The 17218-nt window shown below is 41.9% G+C and overlaps 1 protein-coding gene across 1 annotated transcript in view; it reads left to right on the top strand.

The window, feature by feature from the left end:
* rassf3 (Ras association domain family member 3) overlaps nucleotides 1-16463 on the top strand; it is a 190233-nt gene extending 173770 nt beyond the window's left edge. Inside the window, exon 7 of the transcript XR_010966180.1 lies at nucleotides 16049-16463. The gene's annotated coding sequence lies outside the window, so the exon portion shown is untranslated. The remainder of the gene's footprint in view (nucleotides 1-16048) is intronic.
* The last annotated feature ends 755 nt before the right edge of the window (nucleotides 16464-17218 follow it).

Below are 17218 nucleotides of genomic sequence, written 5' to 3'. Positions count from 1 at the left end.
GCCTGACTCGTTTCTCCATTTTGAAATATGGTGAGGAAAGGCAGGTTCCATTTTAACTCATTTTAGAAACACCGTATGAAATAAAAGACAGAAATTTTCCTTATTTGAAAAACCACTTCAGCTTGACTTTGAGTTCAATCGCAGCCATGGTGGTTCCTAGGAATTAATTGGGAGATGTTTAGAGTCATAGAGTCATAGAGTTATACAGCACGGATAGAGGCCCTTCGGCCCATCGTGTCCGCGCCGGCCATCAAGCCCTGTCTACTCTAATCCCATATTCCAGCATTTGGTCCGTAGCCTTGTATGCTATGGCATTTCAAGTGCTCATCCAAATGCTTCTTGAATGTTGTGAGGGTTCCTGCCTCCACAACCCTTTCAGGCAGTGAGTTCCAGACTCCAACCACCCTCTGGGTGAAAAAGTTCTTTCTCAAATCCCCTCTAAACCTCCAGCCTTTTACCTTGAATCTATGTCCCCTTGTTATAGAACCCTCAACTAAGGGAAAAAGCTCCTTAGTATCTATCCTATCTGTGCCCCTCATAATTTTGTACACCTCAATCATGTCCCCCCTCAGCCTCCTCTGCTCCAAGGAAAACAAACCCAATCTTCCCAGTCTCTCTTCATAGCTGAAGCGCTCCAGCCCTGGTAACATCCTGGTGAATCTCCTCTGCACCCTCTCCAAAGCGATCACATCCTTCCTGTAGTGTGGCGACCAGAACTGCACACAGTACTCCAGCTGTGGCCTAACCAGTGTTTTATACAGCTCCACCATAACCTCCTTGCCGTTATATTCTATGCCTCGGCTAATAAAGGCAAGTATCCCATATGCCTTCTTTACCACCTTATCTACCTGTTCCGCCGCCTTCAGGGATCTGTGAACTTGCACACCAAGATCCCTCTGACCCTCTGTCTTGCCTAGTGTCCTCCCATTCATTGTGTATTCCCTTGCCTTGTTAGTCCCTCCAAAGTGCATCACCTCGCACTTTTCCGGGTTAAATTCCATTTGCCACTGTTCCGCCCATCTGACCAACCCATCTATATCGTCCTGCAGACTGAGGCTATCCTCCTCGCTATTTACCACCCTACCAATCTTTGTATCATCAGCGAACTTACTGATCATACCTTTTACATTCATATCCAAGTCATTAATGTAGACCACAAACAGCAAGGGACCCAGCACCGATCCCTGTGGTACCCCACTGGCCACAGGCTTCCAGTCACAAAAACAACCTTCGACCATCACCCTCTGCCTTCTGCCACTAATGATGTGGAGATGCCGGTGATGGACTGGGGTTGACAATTGTAAACAATTTTACAACACCAAGTTATAGTCCAGCAATTTTATTTTAAATTCACAAGCTTTCGGAGGCTACCTCCTTCGTCAGGTGAACGATGTGAAAAAATCGTTCACCTGACGAAGGAGGTAGCCTCCGAAAGCTTGTGAATTTAAAATAAAATTTCTGCCACTAAGCCAGTTTACTGGGGAAGGGCATGGATCTGACATAAGGCTCTGTAGTTCTCTGAAGGCGGAGAGTCAGCTGCCTGGATGGGGGTCCTGATGTATTGTTGGGGTGGACGGGAGGGAGGGGAGTTTGTACCCAGATTCCAGCATGTTCAGAGGTCCAGGGCGGGTATCGTGCTGTTTGTGGAAAAGATGAAGTAAGTTATTGGAGCCGAGTTTATGGATAAGTTTGTTATTTTATTTGTTATGTGCGATCAGTTGTACATGGCGAGTGGTAAGGAATTGTCAAAGTACTTCAGAAATTCCTTCCGCTAGCGTGCAATTGGGTAGAATTTTTGTTGGAACGTGACTGGGGTGAATAATAAAAGTAGAAAATAACCCATCTGAAAGGAGATAAATAGATACTTAAATGCTTTAGCGACTCAATCAAAAAAGCAAACTGATTGACTTAACAGTCAAGGAACTGGATGATACCAGGGTTTAGAGGGTTAAATTACGAGGACAGGTTGCATAAACTTGGCTTGTATTCCCTTGAGTATAGAAGGTTGAGGGGTGATCTAATCGAGGTATTTAAAAAGTTAAAAGGATTGAATAGGGTAGATACAGAGAAACTATTTTCTCCGGTGGGGGAATCAAGAACGAGGGGGACACAATCTTAAAATTAGAGCCAGGCCATTTAGGAGGGAAATCAGGAAGCACTTTTACACACAAAGGATACTAGAAATCTGGAATTCTCTCCCCCAAAAGGCTGTGGATGCTGGGGGACAACTGGAGCTTTCAAGGCTTGAGATTGATAGATTTTTATTAGGTAAGGGTATCAGGGGATATGGAGCTAAGGCAGGTAAATGGATTTGAGGTACAGATCAGCCGTGATCTAATTGAATGGCTGAACAGGCTGGAGGGCCCACTCCTGTTCCTACGTTTCTTTGACACAGAAGAGAGGCTTGATGGTCAGGATGGAGGTGAGAATCTCGACAGATGTCAGAAGATTTATTATCAATTTTATTGTGAATTTTATTAGTATTGGTCCACGATCTCAAGCGTTGACAGTTTCCAACTCGTGCATAATAAAGTATATTTAAATGTCTGTCTTAAAAAAGAAGTCTGTATGAACAGTTATATAATGCTGTATTCTTAAGGAAAGGATCTTTAACAGTAGAAGAATTAGCCAATGTTCACTCAGCATGATTTGGCGGTTTAAGTACTGAAGTGATAAATAGTGCGCGGGTGCATGTGTGTGCGTGTGCGCTGTGTGTATGTGTGCATGCGTGTGTGTGCATTATGTATATACATAAAGACAGTTACTGTGTTGTTGACTGACTGGATGAATTGGCCACAAGAGGCTGCACACCAAGGTGTCATTGCATTTAGTTAGGAAGAATACTGAGCCAGGGCTGTCTAGCTACTGTAGAGATTGTAGGAAGCCTCTAACAGTGCATACTTGTTCACCGAGAACTCAACCCTGTTCAAGAAATTATCCATTTCATAAGTTTCTCAAGCAGTGTCCTCTGTCAAGTGTTCTGAGCTGAGAGCTGCTATGTTTTTGGAGAAGTGTTGATTTAGCGTTTGGTTTAACGTGGGACAGTTCTATTTTACCTCCTTTCTGCTACCTGCTGGCTTTACTGTGAATAGACTTCCCCCAAAACACATTCCACATCAGGAAATATGCCAAGAGCTACTTGAAATGTACCAATCCGATCAATGTTTTGTTACTTGTATGTTTATTTTTCTGAGTTTTCACCTGTTCCAGCGTCTCTGAGGAGACTTGGTGCCTTTTCTAAAGTGATGAATTACATTTCTCCAGTTTATTCTGTGGATCTTGTGTAGTGTAGGGTTAACGACCAGGAAACATGTACACTTACCCTAAATTCTACACCATTAGTTTGTTTTCTATTGTAGTCAATAGGAGTAGAGTAGTGTAGTGGTTATGTTACAGGACTAGTAATCCAGTAAGAACGTAAGTTCATATCCCACCATAGCTGTTTGAGAATTTCAATTTTACAAATAACCTGAATGTAATAAAAAAGGCGGCATCAGTAAAAGTGACCACGATTGTCGAAAAAACCCAACTAGTTCACTAATGTCCTTTTAAGGAAGGAATCCTGCTGTCCTTACCCAGTCTGGCCTATATGTGACTCCAGTCCCACACCAACGTGGTTGACTTTTGACTGTCCTCTGAAGTGGCCTAACGACATATTCAGGTGTATCAGGGCAACTAGGGATGGGCAATAAATTGCCCACATATGGAGAGACAATATAAACTAATTGGTGCAATTTTAAAGGGGGTGCAGGAACAGAGAGAACTGGGGGTGTATGTACACAAATATTTGAAGGTGACAGGACAAGTTGAGAAGGCTGTTAAAAAAGCATATGGGATCCTGGGCTTTATTAATAGAGGCATAGAGTACAATAGCAAGGAACTTGTGCTAAACCTTTATAAAACACTGGTTAGGCCTCAGCTGGAGTATTGTGTTCAATTCTGGGCACCACACTTTAGGAAGGAAGTCGAGGCCTTAGAGAGAGTGCAGAAGAGATTTACTAGAACGGTACCAGTGATGAGGGATTTCTGTTATGTGGAGAGATTGGAGAAGCTGGGGTTGTTCTCCTTAGAAGGTTAAGAGGAGATTTGATAGAGGTGTTCAAAATCATGAATGGTTTTGATAGAGTAAATAAGGAGAAACCATTTCCAGTGGCAGAAGGGTTGGTAACCAGAGGACACAGATTTAAGGTGATCGGCAAAAGAGCCAGAGGTGACATGAGGAAACATTTTTTTACGCAGCGAATTGTTATGATCTGAAATGCACTGCCTGAAAGGGTGATGGAAGCAGATTCAACAGTAACTTGCAAAGGGAATTGGATAAATACTTGAAAGGGAAAAATTTACAGGGCTGTGGGGTGAGAGCAAGGGAATGGGACTATTTGGATAGCTCTTTCAAAGAGCCGGCACAGGCACAATGGGCCGAATGGCCTTCTCCTGTGCTGTACTTACATCCCGAGAATGAATTAAAAAAAAATTGTAGTTGCAGAGCTGTGTCACAGGAAGTTTAAACAAAAATCTATACTGAACCATTTAATAGTTTCATTGGTGTTCTTAGTAAATTAAATATTTTTTGATATGAAAAATCTTTTAAAACGTGCCTACTAGTGCCTGTGTGGCTATAAAACGAGCGCAATTTGAAGAGCCTTCCTGAACCAGCGCAATCTTGCAATTTTGACCTGGGGGCGTGGCCTGATCCGGACAAATTGAATTTTCTACCAGCATAAAAGATCGTGGAAAACATGAGCGTAAGTGGTTTTGGGCGTAACTCACCTACGTTTAAAATCCCCCCCTCCCCTTTTTTTTTGTGCTGGTTTGGCCGATGCTGCCTGGAAAGCGCTGATACAACAAGCGGAAACTCGGCCCCCCCGCCCCCCGCCCCGGCGTAACCAGGTTGTAAAGGTGCTTTATAAAGAGTGTGTTCATTATTTTTCTACAACTAGTGCGCAGAGGGAGTCTTCCATCGCTGTTCTCTCTCAAGCTTGGTTACTGTGAACTAGCACAACTCGTCAACTCACCACCCCCTCGGATAACTGCAGACATTGTATTCTGTGCCCTGCAGTCATAAGCAGTGAGTTGGCCCTGCTCGAGATGTTATACACATTCCCCAAGTCAAATTTCACTCTTCGCCACCAATATACGCACTAATGGTGGTTGCTAGCATGAAATTGAAGCAGAGAACAGTGCTCCCAATATGCCACAAGTGACCAGCTTCATTATGTGGCTGGGATCCCATAGCTTGCTGAATGCTCTAGACTTTAGAATCATACAGCGGAGAAGGAGGCCATTCAGCCTATCGTGCCTGTGCTCGCTCTTTGAAAGAGACAATGTGATGGAATTAGCATATAACTATTATAATAATAGACACAAGGTGCTGGAATTAGCACATATAACTATTATAATAATAGTCTCATGCCCCCTACTCTCTTCCCGTAGCCCTGCAAATTTTTTTTCCCTTTCGATTATATAATCCTTTTGAAAGTTACTATTGAACCTGCTTCCACCATCTATTCCAGATCATAACAACTTGCTGCGTAAAAGAAAAATTCTCCTCATTTCCCCCCCCCCCCCCCCCCGGTTTGTTTGCCATTGTACAAGATTGTGCTCCTGGATTGGAGTCTTGCAAGTTGGGAGTGCGAGGTGGAAATAGGGCCATTTACTCAGCATGCACTCATATCCAGTGAGACTCCTTGCTGGCAGTGGTACCTCTTTGAACTTGCCCTGTTCAGTATATTTTTTAAAAACCACTTACACAGTCTGCAGGTGGTGTAAAAATGCAAAAGTGTGACACCATGCAGATATAATAAACAAAAGAGAATGAATATGATAACACTCCATATTCATTTAATAGAACTATTGTATTGACGTGCTAGCCAATTATATTTAGCACTGTTTTTCCTGAATTGCATCCTTCATGCGAGTTAGGTGTCTCTTTGGGAGGTGCTGGAATTGAACAGGTACTAGAGTTTCCTACATTATTACGGTGAACAGAAATAAACAGAAATTTGAGGCAACCCACAGCCAAGCCAGTGCAGAACAGTTTGCACTCAATAACCAAAAAGACAACCCATTCACCCTTATTTAATACAAGTATTTGTATCTCAGGTGGACGTGAAAGATTCCATGGCACTATTCGAAGAAGAGCAGGGGAGTTCTCCCCAGTGTCCTGGCCAATATTTATCCCCTCAACCGACATCACCAAAAAAAACAGGCTGTCTGGTCATTATCAAATTGCTCTTTATGGGATCTTGCTGTGTGCAAATTGGCTGCCGCGTTTCCTACCTTACTACAGTGGCTATACTTCAAAAAGTACTTCATTGGTTGTAAAGCGCTTTGGGACGTCCTGAGGTTGTGAAATGCATAAAAATACAAATTCGTTCTTTTCTTTCTAGAGATGCATTCTACCTGCTTTCTGTGGGATTGCTTACCAGATTTTCTCTTAAATCCTTCTCCATATGTAAACCCACAGAACGATCTTGGCAAATAAAAAAACTGCAAATGTTGGAAATCTGAAACAGAAACAAAAAATGCCTGAAATACAGAGCGTCGGAAAAGAGAAAAGGCAGGTTATGGACAGAATAAAGACAGCCTGATCCGGATGCATGGATTTTCAATACTACATTAAGATTGACGTCTGTACTGATTATTCATCGTCTGGTTCTATCTGGATTGTGGTGGATTGATTACTTAAGCAAATCAACCGTCTTATTTAAAACAATCTGTTTTTAATGAGGTGGTTTTGAATCAATATAAAGTGTGTCAATGTACAGAGTGGCAAGGTGATGTAACATTAGTTAACACATACTTCGAAAGCAATCTGTGATCCATTTGAAATAGATTATACTGAATAACATTACATGGAAAGTGAGGAGACACTAGATAGTAATTCTTCACAGAATAAAGGTGACACAGTATCAATTTTTGAGGAATGTTGTCTAATCCATTTCATTGATCTTTGTGTAATAAACATGAAACATATAAATATCCTATTTTTGGAATTCCAGGGTTGATGCTGCTGACTATTTCTACATTACAGCAGTGACTACACTTCAAAAGTACTTAATTGGCTGTAAAGCCCTTCGGGACGTCCTGTGGTCATGAAAGGCGCTATATAAATGCAAGTCTTTCTTTTTATTGTCAGAAACCTGATTGGAGTGAAATGCGTTTATAACTTAAATTGACATAAAATAATTGGCTAAGATAAATGATGATATAAAAATATCAGGGCTGGGGAAAGGCCATTCTGCCATCAAGCTTAACTGTAATTTGTTTCACTTAACCATGTGCCAAATGGAGTTGTGTTTCAAAAGATAATTTGTATTAACAATGTAAACAGAAAGTATATTCATTGTAGTATTTTGTGTGGTTAGATATTTATCTTCATCTTTTTGTGTTGTAGTGTCTAAATTCAAATTGATCCTTTTGTATTAATGATATCATGGCAGCTCCATATGGACATTTTATCATGTTTAGATTATTTACAAAAATAATTCACGGCAGTCTTTTTTGGGAAGGAGTGAAGAAAAAATCAAATATTAGTTTGTGATTTTCTTTTTGACACAGAAACACTATAAAGAGACACTTTTCTATGCTAAAGGCCCCATATATACAATGATATTTTTATATCATTATTTATCTTAGCCAATTATTGTAAGTTGTTTAGAAATTATTCTATAAAGATTATTTTTTCCCATTCGACCATGTTTCAGCCATGCTCTGGGATTCCCTCCCGAAACCCCTCCACCCCTCCACCTCCCTCTCCTCCTTTAAGACCCTCCTTAAAATCCATCTTTTTGACCAAGCTTCTGGACACCCCTCCTAACATCTCCTCCTATGGCTCGCAATCTTTTTTCTATGAAGGGTCTTGAGACACTTTTCTATGCTAAAGGCCCCATTTATACATGTAAGTTGTTTAGAAATTATTCAGAATGGGTTAATTCTTAAACAGCTCTACTGTTGATACCTACATCTGTTGGAATATTCAGGTTCGGCACGCCCTTGTATGAGAAAGCAGACATTTCCTTATGCATTTGGGTTTACATTCTGCTGAACCGTAAAGTGAATTAATTGATTGAGAATTGGATAAAGAATGATTCAGTCTGTAAAGGAAGTTAAGTCCCATTCACAATTGCAAATTCATTATTGCAGTAAAAGCTCAGGAACTTTTTATGCCTGAGGAAAAAACTAATTAAAACATTTCCTGACAATCCATTCACGTCATATGAGGGAGGTAATATACGAGAGTGAAACATTATTAAAGTGTTAATTCCCTGACAAAGCAATCACATCACATGCACATTGGGAGAAAGTCATATAAGAGAGAAATATTATTGAGGTTTTAAGGTGGTCCTGTGAGCATTTTTACCACAGTATTGCAAGGGTACCGATGTACTAATGGGTAAAAATTCTGATGTGACATTCCTCGGCACACATCAAGAGTGTATATCACAAAATTGCGAACTGAAAAATCACAGGCTGACAGTGTGCAATTTTGCGTTGTGTGCTGCTGGCACGCAACAAGGAATGGCGTTTTGGAATTTTCCCCCCCTAAGTTGTTTTTTTCCCCATCAGATGCCCTGTGCTAAAAGCTTCTCCCTTAGTGGTTGTCAGTTCCTAAAATAAAAATTATAATTTAACATACTTAAGTTTATTTTATTTTCTAACCCACTGAATGGCCATATTGGGAAGGTTGTGGCCATTAGTTGCTTCGTGCACTTAGTCACCTTCCATAAACTTGAGCTTATTCAAAACTCTGCTGTCTGTATCCTAACTCACACCAAGTCCCGTTCACCCAACACCCTGTGCTCGCTGGCCTACATTGGTTCCCGGTCCGGGAATGCCTCGGTTTTAAAATTTTCATCCTTGTTTTCAAATCCCTCCATGGCCTCGCCCCTCCCTATCTCTGTGACCTCTTCCAGCCCAATAACCTTCCGAGATCTCTGCACTCCTCCAATTCTGGCCTCTTGCGCATCCCTGATTTTCATCGCTCCACCATTGGTAGCTGTGCCTTCAGCTGCCTAGACTCTAAGCTCTGAAATTCCTTCCCTAAACCTCTCCGCCTCTCTACCTCTCTCCTCCTTTAAGACGCTCCTTAAAACCTACTTCTTTGACCAAGCTTTTGGTCACCTGTCCTAATACCTCCTTATGTGGCTCGGTGTCAAATTTTGTTTAATAACGCTCCTGTGAAGCGCCTTGGGATGTTTTACTACATTAAAGGCGCTATATAAATGCAAGTTGCGGTTGCTGATGTTGATATGATGCCTGACGCTGAGTTAGGAGTGCTGGATGCCAAATCCAAGCTCCCTTGACTTCCCCCAATGAGTCGAGCTGAAATTAAAATGTTACGGAAGTATACTGCCCGATCAGTGAGAAGTCCCATTGCACTCTTTTGTCTCTTATTTGTGAGCCTTTCCTCTAGCTAAGTGTTTTAAGTAGGGGAAAAAATGTTATTTGAGTTCTCAGGGTGGCATGAAATTTCAATTTGTCAGTAAAGGAATAGCAAGTGTATACTGAGCTATGTACTGCACCTTCCAACTCAGTGCCTCCTTGCTGAACTTTAAAGAGGACAAGTGTTTACGTTGCAGTTTCAAGGGTAGAGTCATTATAACCGTAATGAAGCATTCAGAATGGGATTATTCTCTTAAAGTTGGGCCCAAAATATCGGGGGATTCCTCAGAATGCGGAGGAAAACAGCACAGTAGCTTTTCAGCTCTTACAACTTCTGCTACTCAAAGGCAGCAATCAGAAAACTATTTCTGTACCTTCTGCTTTCAAACGAATAAACTCAGCTCAGGTTCAACTCATAAATAAACACAAGGGCTGGAAGTTTTAAATCCTTAATCAAATAATTCAGAGCAACAAGGGCATGAATCTAAATGCAGCTTTATAGAGCTGAATTGTGTTTGCAGTGCAGAAGAGGAGAGCGTTTAGGTTCACCTCCTGTTTTAATAAATATTTCATTCACGCTTGGCTCTGGCTGCGTGCCAGCAGTCTATGATTGAATGGGAACAGCAAGGCAGCACAGACCATGTCAAGTCATAGTAATGGGTTGACTTAATCTGTAGCACTGCACGGAGATGGAGGTTTATCTGCAGCTCTGTCGCGTTTCGTCAACACCAGGGGCAAGTCCGGAGCTAACTTTTTAAATAGGTTTTTGTGAGGCAAGGATATTAAGGGTTACGGAACCATGGCAGGTAGATGGAGTTAAGATACAGATCAGCCATGATCTAATTGAATGGCGGAACAGGCCCGCGGGGGCTGAATGGCCTCCTCCTGTTCCTACGTTCCAACCTTCCTATGACCGTCCACCGAGCTTTGAGTACTCTCCTTCAAAACATCTCAAGGGCTTTTTTTTTATCACTTTCATCAGCTTCCTGCTGAACAAGCAAGCACCAGGTTGAGGAATTATCATACGTCCATGTAAATTTATAGACTGACCTGAATTATTCACTCCAGTGCACAGGGATAATCCTTATTTACAAAAAATAAAATCCTTACAATTCTGATGGAAGACATTCTTTAATTATGTTCCATTTTGAAGAGAATTATATAGAATGTACAGCACAGAAACAGGCCATTCGGCCCAACAGATCAATGCTGGTGTTTATGCTCCACATGAGCTCCTCCCTCCCTACTTCATTTAACCCTATCAACATAGCCTTCTACTCCTTTCTCCCTCATGTACTTATCTAGCTTCCCCTTAAATGCATCTATGCTATTACCCTCAGCTACTCCTTGTGGGAGCGAGTTCCACATTCTAACCACTCTCTGGGTAAAGACGTTTCTCCTGAATTCATTATTGGACTTATTAGTGACAGTCTTATTTTTATGGCCCCTAGTTTCAGACTCCCCCCTCATGTGGAAACATCTTCTCCATGTCTACCCTATCAAACCCCTTCATAATTTTAAAGACCTCTATTAGGTCACCCCTCCGTCTTCTCTTTTCTAGAGAAAAGAGCCCCAGTCTTTCAGAATGAATCAGAATATATAATTTAAAAGAGGGGTTTCTCTTAGTTTTATAAAAATAAATATTAATTTCACTTAAGCTCGGACTAGTAATCATTTTTCGATGTTGCTGACTGCGGTGTGGTGTCTGTCCGGTACCATTTTAAAATATTACTCCAAACTCTTTGCGTCCAAGTTTAAAGAAAGGGTTGAGTCAGGCACTTGGCTTGAGGCCTCCAAAGAAAACATACATTGCTTGTGCTGAATGAAGCAAACCACATAATTAAATATGCAGCTAGGTTTGTGCCTCTGCCACATAAATAGTGTAATTTAGACTACACAGTTGCCTATTGATGAGGTGCTGGTGGGTATGCACAATGTGTCTATTTTATGTGTGAATTTTCTTTTTATATGTTGAATAAATGGGCCCTGCATAAGTTATATAACCATTCCCTTCCACTCCTTCATGTTAAAGACTCCTCTATTTCCAGACACATCACTCAACATTTCTACAAGTCAGTCAGATTCATCTATTGTCCACTTGCATTCATTATTCTAATCTTCAATCAGTGACATAAAAACATAGAAACGTAAGAACTGGATTAGGCCATTCAGCCTACTCCTGTTCCAAGTTAGTTATCAAGATGGGCTAAAAGAGCTGGGACTGTACACTTTAGAGAAGCGTAGACAATGGGTTGATCTGATTGAGGTTTATAAGACGATGAAAGGAATAGATTGTGTTTCCAGTTGACAGTTTGTTCCAATTGAATAGTTTAGGGAGGACCAGGGGGTCACAATTTGAAGTTGTATAAGGCTAGATCTAGGTTAGATGTCAGCAGGTCGTTCTTTTCCCGGAGAATAATGAACCTCCGGAAACAGGCTGCCAGCTCGTGCGATGGACGCCATTTCTCTGAATTCCTTCAAGCGAGAGCTGGACCTGTTTCTGGCTGGACAGGAGATCACCTCTTACAAAAGGCAGGTAATGCACAGAATTATCAGGTCAGAGGGATCTCCTGGACTAGTTTCGACAGCCTAACAGATCGGAGCGGAATTTCCCAGAACTTCCCCCCACCCCCCAAAAAAAAATTGGCCTGGGTTTTTAATCTGGTTTGTCACCTCTCCCAGGAGATCACATGGTTTTGGGTGGGGCGGAGAGTGTATATACAAGGTATCACAATTGTGTGGGACAGGCTGAATGGACCAGAGAGTCTCCTCCTGTCTGTTCTTGTTTGTATATTCATAAGTTCCTGTATTTCTATGTTCAGCGACGTGTTTCTTACTAGTTAAAGCTAGGCCCTGCTTTTGGAATTCAAGTTTTTCTTTTGTTACTTATACTGTCTTTATCATAGATCCCGCCCTCACCCACCCCTTCCATCAATACCTTCAGGCAGTGGAACAGGATATGATGGGCTACACCTTGCTATTACCATCCTGAGACTGGCTAAAGGGAGAAGGCCTGCTCTTTTGTCTCCAGGTTGATCACTTTTCTGCTGTGAAGTTATGGGTCTGTGGCCCGAGAGAGGGAGAGTTGGGAAAATTCCGTTAGTTGGGGACGGAGGAGGGGAGCGAAGGGAAGGGAGAGAGTGATAGTGGTAGGGAGAAATAAACTTGCAACTCCAGTCAAAATTAGTACACCTGCACCAAGCAAAACTCCAACATCTATTGGGCCAAACATTGATATCTCCATTTAAAAATGTTCCCACAGAGGAGTTTGAAAATGTCCAGTATCAAAATTGGAGAAATTATGGAACATTGGAAAGTCATATTTCATAGGAATGTCAGGAGCTTATAATGTCAATAGCCAATCAACTGGTTTGATTTTAACATTAAAACATTTTCTTAGCACTGTAATCTGTTTTATATACATTGTTTTCACTTCCCAAAAATGTATTGGGAATACCTTGTGCCGTTTTATATTGGAACCCGGTCCTCTACTTCCAGTTTTAAGGATTGTGGGCAAAGCGTTCTGCTAAATTGTCCCATTGCCCCGAAATATTGTAAGGCGAGATATCGTGTTTAATTGCCCTTTGCTGCCATAACACGATAACTTCAATAATGTTTAACTCTCTTATATGACCTCTCCGCAAAGTACATGTGATGTGAAGACATTTCGCGCAGAATTCCCCTCATTGCGAAGACATCATGGGGTGGTGGTCAACCTCCTCAGGGGCTTTCCCACTGGTTCGGGGCCCCGTGAATTACACGGGTCACGCAGCCTAACAACCCCCCTGATTCCCCTTTCAGGATTATGCTACAACACACTTCTCCTTTATAAAATTAAAAACTTGGGAATCTTCCATCCCTCCTCCTGCTCCCCATGGGATCTTTTAGTTCTGGGCTAAGTGCTAGGAATAAAAAGCATTTGTCCCAAGATATTTCTTTTTTGGAATTAGGTTGTTTATTTGAGAAAGCACTTTTTTTTTTAACATAAACCCTTTCACAAGGCATTCTCATGAAGCCCTAAATAGCACACGTTAAACAGTGAACTAGACATACTGCAGTGACATGGAGAGAGAGAGAGAAAAAAGAAAGAACCTGCACTTTTCATGACCTCCAGATGTCCCAAAGCACTTCACAGCCAATTAATTACTTTTTCAAGTGTAGTCACTGTTGTGATGTAGGAAACGCAGCAACCACTTTGCACACAGCCAGGTCCCACAGACAGCAATGAGATAAACGATCAGATAACCTGTTTTAGTGATGTTGGCTGAGGGAAAGATGTTGGCCAGGACACCGGGAAGAACACCTATGATCATTTTGGAGCAAATGTGCTTCTTAACACCGCATGATTGGACTGGGCCTTTTTCCGTCTTTGCTAAGTGGTTTGATGTGCGTAGGCTGAAGAAGGAGTTTTGCAATTGGGATCTGATGGCTTATCTCCCCCACCTCCCCGAATGAAGATCACTATTCCTGATATCTCACCAAGGTTCCACATTGGCTTTATGCAGGTGGTTCATATGACCTGTGCTTTGAACGTATATAGAGGCAATAAAAGGCAGAATTATCAATGTAGGATTAAAAGACCACCCACCTGAAGATATTTAGCTTTGTATCAGTTACTGGACAGGAGGGAAGCAGCCAACGTTAAATATTTATAGTAAATGGTTAGTGACAAAGCTTATCCAAAGCGCGAGTGGATTAAATTGTAAGGTTATGGCTCAGTTGTTCTTTACAGTCTCCATGAGAATCCCTACATGGTCAGTTTTTGGTAAAATATTAAAATGTCTACGTGGCAAAGAAGCAGAATGCAAAATGGTTAGAAAGGGTTAATTAGTTAGTAACTGAGATTGATACAAGTGGCCTGGCCCTCCTGCTCGGCCATATGTTTGCTTAGTCAGCAGGCCTGCATTGTCTTATCAATGATAATTGTAAACAATTTTACAAACAGATAACATTTGTTTGTAACGTGTAGCGTAACCTGTTTGTCACGCTACACGTTACCCCACCAGCGAACAAATGTTATCTGTTTTTAATATAATGGGTCATTTGCTGGCTCTCTCTGCCTTCCGGATGTTTCTGCCTCTCTCTGTGTTTTTTTTCTCTGTTTTTTTTCCCTGTTTGTTTTTTTGTTGAATGTGTATTCGGAGGTTCTGCAGGTAACACCTCTCTGTCTGAACACGGTGATTGCCTTGGCAACGGGCAGTTGCAGGGGCAGTCTGTAAACACCATGTATTATTGTTCAATATGTATAAATGCGTAGGCTTCAAGGAGATCTTGAAACATTTGCCTGAGGAAGGAGAAAATCTCCGAAAGCTTGTGAATTTAAAATAAAATTGCTGGACTATAACTTGGTGTTGTAAAATTGTTTACAATTGTCAACCCCAGTCCATCACCGGCATCTCCACATCATGATTATCAATGATAGGTCTTTGATGTGAGTCAAGGACTGGTCTGAATGTCTCCATGTTTATGGCAGATCAATATAGGTAACGAGCTTAGCCAAAGTTGAAAGACATTCCAGGTTGGGAGATAAGGAACAGAAGGGACAGGGAAGAACATTCCAAGTTGGAAAGTGAGGAAGTTATCCCCTTTGATGTCTAACAGCAGCATGATCAGCACATGGACGATTTATGATTGGCCGGAAATAATGTAACCTCGCATGGCAACCTATGCCCGGCTTATGATTGGTGTTGACCCTCGTTAAGTATGTTCCAACCCTATTGATTTGTATAAAAACGTGTGGATTTCTGTATGTTTCTTGTTCTTGCTCTGCCAGCATAGAGGGACTCTATCAGGAGTCCAAATCAATGCTGCAGACTAAGAACCCTGCTATTAAAGATGTGTTGGACTTTAAAATGTATTCGACTTCAGTTATTACTGAACCAGACTGAGGGGAAAGAATCCGGATCGTCATCCATTGTTTTTGCAGTGGGACAGATCTAGAGGATTCTAAATGGAACAGTGCTCAATTCAATCATAATTAAAGTACGTTCCCATTCAGAACAATGAATAGGGATATTAGGAACAGGAGCAGGCCATTCAGCTCCCTCAAGCCTGCTCCATATCCCTTGATACCCTTACCTAACAAAAATCTTTCTATCTCAGTCTTGAAAGCTACAACTGTCCCCCAGCATCCACAGTCTTTTGGGGGAGAGTGTTCCAGATTTCTACAGCCCTTGTGTGGAAAAGTGCTTCCTGATTTCACCCCCGAATGGCCTAGCTCTAATTTTAGGATTATGCAAAAACAGCCAGGGGGGAGATGAGGAGAAATTTGTAATGATCTGGAATGCGTTGCCTGAAAGGGAGGTGGAAGCAGATTCAATTGTAACTTTCAAAAGGGATTTGGATAAATACTTGAAAAGGAGAAATTTGCAGGGCTACAGGGAAAGAGCAGGGGAGTGGGACTAATTGGATAGCTCTTCAAAGAGCCGGCACAGACACGATGGGCCGATTGGCCTCCTGTGCTGATTGGTTATATGATTCTATGTCCCCTTCTTGATTCCCCAACCAGAGGAAAATGTTTCTCCGTATCTACCCTATCAAATCCTTTTAATATGCTCATTAGCAAAGCGTTGATAAGGACCGTATTAAACTTATTTAAAGGTTTTAAAATCCTGAAAATATATAATTGCATTTTATTTGATGTTTCTCTCACTGTTCTCAACAGACTGTGCCCCTGATGATGCCATCGCCTATGTCTCAGCCATGGTGCTCTCATGCCCTGTTCAGCTCATTACAACATCCAGTGAGACACATCCTGGAGAAAAAGAGGTCAGATGATAACAGCAATAAAATTGAAGGTCTCGACCCTTGATTTCAAACTTTTGAATGCAGAGATTTAGTCCAGGTTCCCCTAGCATGAAAAATGCTTGGTGACTTCCCCGTTTCATTGTGCTATTTTACACCCTGGCCTGGAATTTCCGCTATGGGCGTAATCGGGAAAACGCGCTCGGAATGTGCTGGAAATTGCGCCCGGTTTTCCCAAGGTGAGGATACGTCCCAAGATTCCGCTCAAACTCATTTGCATAAGCCCGAACGTAAACTCTCCCATGAATCAGCGGAATCGAGCAGCGTTACCGATCGTTACAGAACCTCAAGATTACTGAATTAAAACTAATTTGAACTGAAAACGTGTTCAAGTAATTACTGCAGCTAAAATGCCAGGCCAATCAGTGGTTTCAATTGACTGCTGGTCACAGATCTTGTGTACCATGGGCACCTCAATTTTATTGAATTTGAACTCATTTAAAGTAATTGTAGCATCAGTCTGAGAAACTGAGCCCAGTGAGGCTTCAATTGACAGCTGGTCAATGCAGCTGCAGCTCATTAACGATAGGTTAACGTGACCACGGATGCCTGTGCGCCCGAGAACACGGGCGCAATGTGATGAACGCCCCCCAAACGGGCGTAATCAGCGGAAACCCGCCATGCCGACCTGGGGGCGTGGCCAGCTTTGACCTTTGAACCAGCGCAAAAGATCGCGGCGACTCGAGTGTAAATAATTGTGGGCGTAACTCACTCACGGTTTGAATTCCGCGATCTTTTTGCGCCCTTTCAGTCGATCCCGCCCAGATTGTGCTGATATCTGGGCGAAAACCAAGCGGAAACTCCAGGCTGGAGTTTCTTTTCCTTACTTCGATCCTCTGTTCAAGTACGCACAATATTTCGTCAATACATAGAACTGCCCTGATGTATTTGCCTCAAGAAAACTAGGATTTTTCGCTGTAATTCAATAACCACTGACACCCGTGATTTCTTCTGAGTGTCACTGCACACTTGAGATGTTTGTAGCTCTCCCTGGGCCACAATGCACCTTAAGAATAAGTTTAAAAATATT

The sequence above is a fragment of the Heptranchias perlo genome, chromosome 18 (assembly GCF_035084215.1).
Source record: "Heptranchias perlo isolate sHepPer1 chromosome 18, sHepPer1.hap1, whole genome shotgun sequence".
Taxonomy (NCBI): Eukaryota; Metazoa; Chordata; class Chondrichthyes; order Hexanchiformes; family Hexanchidae; genus Heptranchias; species Heptranchias perlo.
The sequence above is the reverse complement of the archived record's forward strand: the minus strand, read 5'-3'. Positions and strand labels throughout refer to the sequence as shown.